The sequence below is a fragment of the Carassius carassius genome, chromosome 16 (genome assembly GCF_963082965.1).
Source record: "Carassius carassius chromosome 16, fCarCar2.1, whole genome shotgun sequence".
Taxonomy (NCBI): domain Eukaryota; kingdom Metazoa; phylum Chordata; class Actinopteri; order Cypriniformes; family Cyprinidae; genus Carassius; species Carassius carassius.
In genome coordinates, this window is record NC_081770.1 from 6,943,390 (window position 1) to 6,956,327 (window position 12,938).

General features: G+C 34.1%; 2 protein-coding genes and 1 long non-coding RNA gene across 3 annotated transcripts in view; 1 reads left to right on the forward strand and 2 right to left on the reverse strand.

Moving 5' to 3' along the window:
• LOC132160320 (uncharacterized) overlaps nt 1-12,938 on the reverse strand; it is a 219,821-nt gene that overhangs the window by 77,505 nt on the left and 129,378 nt on the right. The gene's annotated exons all lie outside the window — the stretch shown is intronic.
• The window catches only part of LOC132160279 (natural killer cell receptor 2B4-like), a 69,387-nt gene that overhangs the window by 21,732 nt on the left and 34,717 nt on the right, over nt 1-12,938 (forward strand). The gene's annotated exons all lie outside the window — the stretch shown is intronic.
• The window catches only part of LOC132160374 (uncharacterized), a 46,727-nt gene continuing 35,371 nt past the window's right edge, over nt 1,583-12,938 (reverse strand). Inside the window, exon 2 of the long non-coding RNA XR_009437996.1 lies at nt 1,583-1,832. This is a non-coding gene — a long non-coding RNA (uncharacterized LOC132160374). The remainder of the gene's footprint in view (nt 1,833-12,938) is intronic.

A 12,938-nucleotide genomic window follows, 5' to 3' on the forward strand; every position in this document is an offset into this window, starting at 1 on the left:
CAAAAGTGTCCTTGTAATTTTTCTTGTAACCCACTGTAGGCAGCAAAATAAACTAAAACTTTGAAATTCATAAATGTTCATTTTAAAGCAGCAAACGTCTTCTAATTATGATGTTCAGTTATCATCAGTCGGTCACACTAATGACTGTGTCTCTGTTTTGTCAGTGTTTAAAATAGTGCCGATCTCCGCCGCTGCTGCCGGATCTCTGCTGATTTTGACTGCAATCCTGATATTTTGTATTTGCAGGAAATGTAGAAAAACTGATCAAGAAGGTAAGTGTTACAGTAAATCTCTTAATGGCTATTACATTTGTAAAAATAATGAGTGTTTACATTATTAGCATAGTTCCTTCTAATGCTCATGTTGCGTTGTAGTAATTTTGATCCGGATAGACCTCTTTTTCCTAAATGTTATTGCATTGGACTAAAACTTACCAAATTTACTTGTGCAGATTATAAAACTATTCAAGAAATCAGACAATTTTTGTACGTTTTGGGAATTAAGTCCCCCCATGTTACACTTTAGGTGTATATTTTACCAAATATCGGATTCAATCTTTTTAATCAACTTGTTTTCTTAGCATGGGTTTTGTGTTTCTTTTTTGGAAATGATGGATCATAGGCACATCATAGGCACACAGAACAGTCTTGCAGTTATCCACAAATAATACTTTTTTGACTTTAAAAGTGGATAAATTCCCATCACTGAGACCAAATTAAGTAAACGTTTTTCAGCATGCAAAGGTCAGAGGAAAGAACACAAAATAATGTCTGTAAGTGTTGGGTTTAGCAGTTATTGGTATATTTACATTGTCTCACAGATGCTTCAATACGACACACTGAAAACACAGAAATGCAAAGTTGTTTAATCTATTATTGTTGTCATTGAAACAGCGGAGACTCATGAAGACGAGGTCACTTACATTGAGCCTACATTCTACAAAAGACAAGCACGGACACCGGTGAGATTGTTTATTATTTATTTATGTTGTGCATCTGTGTGCCATTTCAGCAGTGTGTGTGCTTGTGCGTGTGACAAAACATAAAACAGCAGCATATTAAATATGTATACAAGTCACAAGATCAGTATTCAGTGTGTGTGAAACCGTGACTCATATTTAACAACACATACAACACCCTTTCCTCAGTCTAACTAAAGCAGATCTACATTAGTTAATATTTTCAGTGCTCACTCATGAAGTATTTCCTCTGACAGCTCATGACATCACAGTCCTGTTCACATACTGTTCATGCTTTTGTGACTCTTTTAGAATGCTTTTAGAAAACAACATGATGTCATGGAACTAAGTCTTAATTTTTGAATTGAAATTGCTATCTTGTGTTTTTTACAGGATGTTAAAGAGGATGATCATGTGGAATATGCACCTATCACCAAGAGAAGATGATCAGACATGTATCAGACCCGCTTTGTGACTTTCACAGGAAGCTTTTGTGACTACCTCAGAGTCTCGTTTCATCTCAGCTGTTTAAAACTGTAATACAGGGAATTTGAACAAATGACTTTAATCTTGTGGCACACTGGAACATTTTCATGCTTGACTCTTATAGCCTCTTAAATAATGTTTTTCTTAAAAAAAAAAAAAAAAATCAAGAAACATTTTGCATCTGATTTCTGACATCTGTGCTGATCTTCTGGTGGACAAACAGTTGTGCTTGAATGTTTTTGCTGAATGTTTGCGGTTGACATTTAACACAGACACTGCCAAAGGCGTCATTAGCGTGTGGTTAAATGCCTTTTTCCATTTCCATTTCTTATGAAACTCACAGTCTGACTTTAGCATGAACTAACCACTTTACCATGAAATCCTGAATCTAACAGATACACGATTATCTCAGATAAAATAGTATGAGATGACATATCAGTCAATTCAGTCAATTTTTTACAATAGCAATTGTTTCAAAGCAGCTTTACAGAAAACTATGATGTTAAAGTTTATAATATCTTAATGTCTCAGTCATATTTTTCAGATTTGAGCCAGGAGATAGTCTACATGTTTGCATTGATGAAGCAGAGTTTTGATATATACTGATATACACAAGTACACTGGATGCATGTGCTATTCTCCAATATAAAGAGCTTATATTTAAAGTCAGGCAGGTATTTCTGAAAACTACTGAGGTTCTTCATATCAAGCCCAAAACAGTTCATAACCTGTTTTTGCCATCATTTTAGAAATAAATGCAATGTATTGTTCACTGCTGTGATTGTTATATCATGCAGATGTCTGATGGTTGTTATTGACTTATTTTCATTTTGGGGGATAATTAACTGATAAAAACACTGCTAAAGAAAAAAAATGCAACAGCAACACATTTTGCAAAGACAGACTTTTTTTTTAAACTTTGAATGTAAGTTTGTCTGAGCGCCATCTAGTGCCAAAAATATAAAAATTCTGACATATATTTGAGTTTTAAGAAAGATGGAAATATGTGTGGTTAAACTGTTTAGTGATGATGAAAGAAAGCTTTGCTCGCAAATGCTTTCCTCTAAACTTGATTGGAAACTAGGGGCCATCTGGTGGCCAAACAGATAAAAATTGTTTAATATGGCATTTTTTACATCCATTTTTGTAAATGGTAATTACACTGTTTTCTATTTTTGGATTAAAGCTACATTTATGTTGGTATCAATAGTTTATTTCAAAGCAATATTGAGAACAAACAGAGTAACTTATGTGTGGCTGACTCAATCTGTCCACAATGAGATCTATGACAAGATGCCAAAGTCCAAATTAGATCTCACATTAACATAACTGCTCGAATTTAATCTTTTATCTGGAAATATCAAATGCAAATCCAGCACGTTACTCAGTATAAAAACAAAGCATGAACTAAAACAGAATAAAACATTTGTGACTTACTTAGTGGCCACAAACACAAGCTGAGCACTGCAACATTATACAATATTATAATGAAAATCTCTGAAGTGTGTTATTAATGCAGTGTGAGTGTGGATCCTCTCCATCAGTGAGCAACAATAGCTGTCTTCACAATATAGAGCACTTATTTAGACTCGCTATAAAGTGACAGACAATAATAGTCTTTGTTTTGAGGCAGCATCTCTTTATGTGTATACTGTATATACACATACCAGAACAGGAAGTATTAATGTATTTATAATGAGATAAATACATAACTTAATACATAATGCTCAGCCTGTGAGAAATAGAGTCTGTAACGCTGTTTTCATGAAAAGGAAGTCAGATTGTGAGGTTTGTATCAACAGGAGAGGAAATAAAAGACACTCTTTACCAACAAACAACGGACACGTGCTTCTGGTATCCAATAATAAACAGGTTTTCTACTCTTCAGGTTTAACATTTCTTAAAAATAAGACAGACCACAGAAGTTTCACTTCAACACAGCTATTGCATTCACGGTATAATGTCCATTCTCTGTGCTAGAAAAAAACAAAACCATGAGCTGTGGTTTTCTATGGGTCTGTTTAAACAGAATGTGGTTTAGCTGCAGTAGGGTATTGAACAGGTTTGGGTGTGTTTGACACATTCAGGCTTGTTTTCACATCTGTTGTGAACATGCTTTGTCTTTCTCAATGGAGCTGCATGCTGCATTTACAGTTCATACAGCTGTTGATAAATTCATGAGCAGCACATTTCAAAGCAAATTCAGAGCATTTGAATGAATCATTAGTTATTCAAAAATGTATAATATAACCACAGACCAAACATGAATAATATCCACTTGAATGCATGTGACGCTTGTGCCGCTCAGCTTGTGAGTCAAAGTGAAACTCTTACTGACATCTTTACAGAGTTGTGGTTTGATCTGTTTGCTGAACAAACAGCTTCTGCATTCTTCAAAGAAAAAAAAATATATATATAATGATAGTGATAGTGTTATACAACATCAGGTCTGGTAGTCAGCTGGCGACAAACACCAAGTAATATGCCATGCATGTAATCATATACAAATCCAGAAACCATATTAAAAAAACATCAGCAGCATTAGAGGAGATGGACCTTTTACACCATTTATGCATGTTCCAGAACCAACAGCTTGCTGAGCATCTTTAGTGTGTTTTCTGTGTGATCTCAGCTCTGGCCCTGTTGACTGCAAAGGATACACCCTTGTAAACCCATTACCCTTTTCTAAAACTTCACCCTTTTGATAACACCAGTTACAACCATGCTCTCGATTAAATTGCTTGACATTCTGTACAGCACAACGAGCCACTGAATCACAAATGCAAAGCAAACTGTATACATGGACTACTGCTTTTTCACCTTTCCACTGACAAGGTAACCCTTGGTTTTCAAGACTACGCAATTCATCAACAGATGATTGCAGAAACTCAGATTAGGGGGGAGCTCGTTGATTGGGACTTGAAGAGGCCAGATATGAAAAGAAGAAGATTTGAAAACTGGAATACCATCAACATTCCAGGACTCTGAAATATACGCCAATTTTGGGTCATTTAGTGCATCAATCGATTTGTACATAGTGCCATCAAATATGTCTTCAACATTTTGTGAGTTGCGCTTTGTCCTTGACCATGTGTAATTCAAAGACTGACAAAAATCTGTATCTTGAAATTTACCTCTTAATTGATCTGAAATAGATAACTTGATAAAGACAGAGCCAGATTTGATTAAGTTTTCCATGTGCCCTGGGGTATCATTGCTTGAAGCACAATGGGTGGGGATTTCACTACCAAAGAAATATTGGCAGGATGGGCAAATATACTGGACTTCAAAAGTGTCACAGTGAAAGGATTTCATGAACTTGTATAAGCTATCTGGAACACCATTGGTTGAATCAGGACAGTGGAGATTGATAAGATCTAACAAGTCACTCAAAGCCACTTTGGATGTTGTATGCCTGAGGCTGTAGGCAAGTATGCACAGCAGAGAATCTTCATTAGTGATTTTGGCATTTGGATAAATTTTTTCCTCACTGGCACACTCCTCTCTTTCTTCTGTGCTTCCCTCACAAACTGCACAGCAAAATCTCCAGTGTTAATTTAACACTCTGAGTGTGGACACGTATAAACACTGAAGCAGTGTTAAAAGTAACACTGAAGCAGAGTTGAAGTTAATGAGATAATTAAGCAGTTAATTGAGTTATGATTGAGCATTATTGAAGACAACTGATGTTAACAAGCAGAATCACCAACCAAGAAAATCACAATTTGTGTGTCACCATTATAGTGGTCAGTGTTTGCTTTAGTTGGGATCTTGAACCTTCAGTTATTAACTTTAGACTTTGTGGGGATGTGGTAACAGAATTATAACATACAGACCAGAGCAAAGGCAATCATGTGTGCTACTGACTGTGGTTTGAGCTAATTGTCATGGAGTGACCTGAATGCGTGAGTTCAGGTTTCTTTACTGTATACATAAATTAAGTGAAAAAAGTAAGCAGTCCAGCGTTTTTGGCATATTATGACATGTTTTTAAAAGTTAGTCCTAGATAAAAAAAAAATAAAAAATTATAAGTTTAGACACACAGACATCACGAATCAGTGTGAGCATCACAACAATGGTGACCATCAAAAAGTATGTTGTAGCCAATAAAAACTCATCCATGGCTCCCATCATGCATTGCGGCATGAATAAATTATGAGCTGAACTGTCTTTTTAACTTTTTATTCTAACTATATTTCATTTTTGCTGTTTTTATGTGAATTTTTAGTATCTAGTTTTTTGATGTTCAGAGTAGATCGGTTTATCTGAAAATGCTGTTTGTCACCGTTGTTGAGATTCATACGCTGATTCTTGTTACCTGTGTGTGCCTAAAATAAAAAAATTTAGTAGAAAAATAAAGGAAAGATCAGAAACACTTGCAAAAGATGCCTACAAAACAGCCAGTACAGAGAATACAGACTCTTTCATTGTGGAATCAAAGCTGTTACAATCAATAATGGAAGTTTTACTTAGAGAAAAGTTTAAATGAGTTGAGTAACTCAGGTCAAACAACGATTACATTAAAAAATAATCATCACCACCCGATGACTTTCGCTCTTGGCTTGCCAAACACATTTTAAAAGTAAAAAGCCACAAGCCAAGATCACAACTAAAGCAAACACTGACCACTATAATGGTGACACACAAATTGTGATTTTCTCGTTTGGTGAGTCTGCTTGTTAACATCAGGTGTCTTCAATAATGGTCAATCATAACTCAATTAACTTCTTAATTATCTCATTAACTTCAACTCTGCTTCAGTGTTACTTTTAACACTGCTTCAGTGTTTATATGAGTCCACACTCAGAGTGTTAAATTAACACTGGGGATTTTGCTGTGTGCACTGTGGTTTCTGAAAATGTAGAAAGTAAATATTGCACTAATTACAAGCTGACACATAAAGAAGTGTGAGCTTTAAAAAAAGCATGAGGCTATAGACTAGATACATATTCTAAACTTAATTCTCACATGAGTCTGTGGAAAGTTCTCATCAGCTGTGGTAAAAACATCACCCTCGTCATCAGCAGAAAAGCCTTCCTGTCAGAAATTGTGCATTTATTGCACATTAAAACAAAATCCATATGAACACCGATATTTACAAATGTATGCAAAAAGCATTGGATTAAAAAAAATATCAGAAATTCATTCTCACATCAGCATCTGAAAAGTTTCCATCAGCATCACTGACGACCTCATTCTCTTCATCAGTAGAACAGTTTCCCTGTGAGACATGTACAGGTACTTGGACCACTAGTTTTATGCATGTACTTAAATTTTGTATATGTTCTGGCTGATAAAGGATCAAAGAATTGCCAACCTTATGGCAACAAGGAAGCACAATTCTAAAGAAGATTAACTTTGAAAAATAAAAAAATAAAAAAGCCTATTCTCACATGAGCATCAGGGCAGTTCCTGTCAGATTTACTGATATTGTCACCACTGTCATCATTGGAAATGTTTTCCTATAAGTATGAAATTATAAACATACAGGAGCATGTTAGACATGGTTTCTTGACTACAAGAAATGGCCATGAATTTATCACTGAAAATGTTTTTTAGGCCAACATTAAAACCTGAATTACTTCAACTATATTTGAAAGTTGTTGTTATTCACTGTGAAAAAGAAGCTCGTGTAATTTACACAAAGAACCGGTAAATTAATCTTCTCACTGAGGTGACATGTTTCATTGACGCCCACTTGCTTCGCGTAGGCGATTCACGTGACATCATTGCCCGTCATTCATCAACTGTCACTTTGTATCGTGAAAGTCCACCTTTTATTATATAATTATATCGTTATAATGCTTTAAATTACTGTTTTGTAATACATTTCTAAAATAATGTGTATTTGTAACACTAAAACATATGTTTTTCTTTTCTTTCTTTTTTTTTTTTTTGCTGTCGATGATACATTATAGGCCAACGTATTGTATTATAGCCTATAACTACCATATACCGCCTATATCAAAACTTTTTTAAATAAATGACTATAAAAGTAAGTCTTAACTATTCCTACAAAAAACATTACTTTTTTTTGCTAATAATTGATATCATTGTACCTTTTTGTTACCTTAGATTAGGAATAAATTATCTGCACCGGATGAGACAGTGAGTCGCTGGCTGGCCTGGTTGCGTTAAAAGGTAACACTGTTGTCATGGATACAATCAGCTGAAGGCAACAGATGAATGTGAATGATGAGACTTTAGAGTTTTGTACACCTTTGGATTAATAATTATATATATATATATATATATATATATATATATATATATTGTATATTCATATATATATACACACATTCATATATTCATATATATCTTTATATATATATATACATACATTCATATATATATATATATATCACTGTAAAAAATGTACTGTAGAATTTACAGGATTTTACTGGCAAAAAAGTTGCCAATAAAATTCTGTAAAAATGATGTTAATTGCTGTAAAATGGATTACAGGAAATTACTGCAAAGCAAATTACAGTTAATTGCTGTACACTGTAAAAAAATAAACTAGTAGTAAAAGAAGATTAGTGTTCATCATTTATGCTGCAGCACCCAGGGAGCAGTTGGTGGTTCAGTGCCTTGCTCAAGGGCACCTAAGTCATGTTATTGCCGGCCCGAGTTTCAAACCCACAACCCTAGGGGTAGGAGTCAAACTCTCTAACCACTAGGCCACAACTTTATATTGTTCAAATAGTCTAAATAAATAAAAGACCATAACACGGGTCAAATAACTTTTTTATTATTGAAAGTTTGTGTCCAAAGCATAGTGATGTGAAATACAGTAGTTTGTAGTATTTTTTTACAGTAACGTTGAATTTAACTTGTAGTTTATTTTACAGCAATATTTTGTAATTTCACTAAAGTACAGTATTTACCTGGCAAAAAAAGTTGCCAATAAAGTCCTGTAAATATATTTTACAGCAATATTTTGTAATTTCACTAAAGTACAGTATTTACCTGGCAAAAAAGGTTGCCAATAAAATCCTGTAAATATCCCTAAATACGATATGATGTTGTAATAATTTAACAATGAAACTGCTTTAAAGAATAATTTTAACAGTAAACTATAAAACATGTATATAAATGCATTATCATGAGCTCTATCTTAATACATTTACAAATGAATAAAAATGAATAAAGTCAATGATGTTGCAAATAAGTATTTATTAAAACTGGCAGAAAGACACTGCAAGGCTTTTAGTGGTAAAATAAAAATGTCAGTCTTTCAACAGTTAAAATCTTATCATAAAAATAACATTGCATCAAAAATAACTACAAATACATGTAAAAAAAAATAAGCCATACTCAGAGTAGAACATTAACTTTCTATAAAAATGAAGGTCAATCAACAGAATTTGTATATTTTTTGTAAATAATTTTTTTTAAAGAAAATGATTAAAATAAAATGCTGGAATCAACATTAAATCACAAATTCTGTTGTTTGAGCTTATGTTCTATTAAATTAAGAATATTCCTGCAAAAGACAATTTAATAAATACATACTGAAAGTCCATCAACTTTCTGAGATGAGCACACACGTGAGGGTTGTCCCTCTTCTCTGAGACTTTTCCACTTGTTTTGCCTCTATGTGTCCGTCTTGTATCCAGTGAGTGTTGTGATTCCAAGAAAACATCTGCACATAAAAACAAGCAAAAGCATCAGGATAAAGTTATGTATCAAATGAAACTAGCTCAATAAAATAAACGTCAAAATGCCACTTATACAATACAATCAGCATTTACCAGTACTTAAAAGGTTACTCCACCCCAAAAAAAGAAAATCTTGCCTTTAATCACTTACCTCCATGTCGTTCCAAACCCCGTAAAAGCTTCGTTCATCTTCGGAACACAATTTAAGATAATCTGGATGAAAACCGGGAGTTTATGTGTGCCGTTAAGCTTGTCCTGATGTTGAATGAAACGTTAATATAATCAGAATCAGTCTGGCGTTTCGATGCTTCCTCTGTCTTTTTTTTCTGTGTTTTTTTTAATCAGGCTAACTTGTCCAGTCGGGGATATAAAGATGTCTTTCACTTATTATAGTAAAGCGTCACATCAATATGGGACAGTTTAACACATATAAACAAATGAAATTTCACATATTTTGCTGTTTGTCAGTTATTTCGACAGATAGTAGTTACTATGACAATCGTTCGCATTGTGCTTTATGATAAAAGTTAGGTAAACACTACTTTAAATCCTCTCAATAAGAAAATGTAACTTCCAAAAATCGGAAATTTAACACTCTTAGGCCTAGTCCACACGGACACGAGTATTTTTATAACTGGAGTTTTTCCTCCTGCGTTTAAAAAAAAAATCCCGTCCACATGAAAACGCAAAAACATGCTATCAAGCGCTGTCAAGAGCATGCCACACCAGCAGGCGGCGATATAACCCAAATCGTAAAGTCACATTGGCCAATCAGAAGCAGTCAGCAGCACACAATCTGACGTCAAACACAGCGGATAACGCTCTGACGTCGCAAGGCAAAACTCCCGGTTATACTGTCCACATGACAACACTGTAACCGGCGTTTCTGAAAATGCTCAGCCTGGCCATAGTTTTCAAAAATGCTCGGTTTCGGTGCCCTGAAACTGCGTTTTCATGTGGATGAAAGGCCAAACCGCGTAAAAAAAAGTCACAGTTATAAAAATACCCGTGTCCGTGTGGACAGGGCCTGAGTTTGGACACTTATAGACACTGAAGCAGTGTTAAAAGTAACACTGAAGCAGAGTTGAAGTTAATGAGATAATTAAGAATTTAATTGAGTTATGATTGAGCATTATTGAAGCGCTTGATGTTAACAAGCAGAATCACCAACCGAGAAAATCACAATTTGTGTGTCACCATTATAGTGGTCAGTGTTTGCTTTAGTTGGTATCTTGACCCTTCAGTTATTAACTTTAGGTTTTGTTTGGATGTAGTAATTGCTTTGTAACATATAGACTGACCAGAGCCAAGGCAATCTTATGGACTATTTGTAATTGAGTTGCCTGAATGGCTGAATTCAGGTTTCTTTACTGTGTACATAAATTAAAACATAATTATCACCACCCGATGATCTTTGCTCTTGGCTTGACACACAAATCTGAAAATTAAGAAGTTACAAGCCAAGATCCCAACTAAAGCAAACACTGACCGCTATAATGGTGACACACAAATTGTGATTTTCTCGGTTGGTGATTCTGCTTGTTAACATCAGGTGTCTTCAATAATGGTCAATCATAACTCAATTAACTTCTTAATTATCTCATTAACTTCAACTCTGCTTCAGTGTTACTTTTAACACTGCTTCAGTGTTTTTATGAGTCCACACTCAGAGTGTTAAATTAACACTGGGGATTTTGCTGTGTAACTATGCTATGATAGCAATTCCCAGTTTACTGCACAGAAGTTACCAAGGCCACTTGTCTAAATGTCAGGATAGGAGGCTATTGTGACATGATATCACTTATACATTATAAGTATATACTCAAATAAATATAAAAAGGATATATTTCTCAAGTATAATTAAGTGAACTTCCCAGGAATTATGAATAAAGCCTTTAATCTTCAATCGTTCTCACGCTGCTCCAGTCGGCGGGATTTCAGATTTGAATGATGCGCACGCAATCCCATAATGCCACACTACAGTAAGTTAATGTAAAAAGCAGGAACTACAGTGACAACACCTGCTTCTTGTAAATGAATTACAGTTGATGTGGAAATATACTGTTAACAACTGTAAAACCTTATTTGGCCCATAATGCATTTCGAATTACAGCTGCATCTTGTAAAATCTTGTTCTGTAAAAATTTGCTGTAGAAACTACAGCATTTTTTTACAGTGTACTTACTGTGTTTGGGCTATATAGAAAAATATTTTGGTAACTTAAAATGTATTTACTGTACAGATTATTACAACATACAAAACACTTTATTTACAAAATAGTATATTTACACAACAATTAGTGTTATTACATTTATAATGCAGTTAATAAAAAAAAATAAAAGAAAGAAAATGTTCTGGGTAGCAGTTATTTTGTTTGAGACGGTCAAAATTGTATTTTTTTAAGTATGTTTTAGATGAAAAAGCAAATATTGTTTGGATATATTAGGCAGGACAGACATATGAGAGAAACATGCTGATTGCATTAGCAATGACAACAGGTCCTGGGTGAATATTTTCAGTAAGATAGTGACAGGAAGTCACCTGCCAGATATCGAAGTAGATTATTCCATCTATATCTCAACATCTCTTTCATCACTATGTTCTCTTGCAGTGCATACCAATCACTTTGAAAAATATATATTAAAGAAATCAAGCCATTCAGTTTGCTAAAAGAGGAAGAAAAAATATCCATCATTTCCTTTCTACTTGTATTTATTCCTTTCCAAAAAGTAAATTAAATAGTCAAAATGTACACAGATCATACACTGTAAAAAATTGTGCCGTTAAATAACAGTAATTTTCTGGCAGCAAGGTTGCCAGTAAAGTACTGTTAATTTACAGCTTTCAACTATTAATTTACCACTCTTATTTTTTACAGTATTTTACCATACATTCTACCATGGAAATTAACTCCACTCCCACTGCTTTAAACAGTTTGAGTTTAAAAGCTAGCATTCCTACGATGTTAGTACTATGAACTTATTTCATCTGAGTCCACACTGTAAACTCTAATGTTGTCTTGACTTAAAAAATCAAGTAAAGTTGACTAAACATTACTTAAAATTTTGCGTTTTGGCCCTGTCACTTAAAAATATGAGTTAATTTAACTAATTTACCTTCAAAATGCATAAACTTAAGATTTCAAGTGTTGTGAGCTCAAAATCATGAGTAATCCTTTGGAAAAACTCAACGTCACTCTGTTCTTCCTTTAATGTGATTGGCCATGGGAGGAATTCTGCCTAGCAACAAGTGAACAAAAGCACTGATTGGTGGATTACAAAATTCGTCCTTTGGTCTGTTTGGTTTGCTGAACTACATTTCAAGAGGACGTTTTTTTTAGTGTATTATGTTAGGTGAGTAAAGTTATGTAGATATAAAGTTGTTTTGCATGATTTCTACTAGTGAAATATGTTATCCTTGTGGTACGTGATTTTAATATGGTATGATTATTGAAACGACAACTTATAGTATTTGATGAAGTGGCCCAATCGTTTTCCTTTGAGAGAAAGAACATGGCAGCTAACGTTACTGCTTAACTCGTTAGACCCATACACTGAAAACCCTAATAAGTTGACTGAACTAAATTGATTGAGTAAACTCGTTGCCTCAATTTAATTGAGTAATGGAGTCTCCCAAAACTTACATATTTAAGTTTATTTAACTTGACACTTTTGTAGAAAACCCTAATAAGTTGACTGAACTAAATTGATTGAGTAAACTCGTTGCCTCAACTTAATTGAGTAATGGAGTTTGCCAAAACTTACATATTTAAGTTTATTTAACTTGACGGTTTTGTAGATTGTACTTAAATCACTCAGTTCACCAAACTTGGT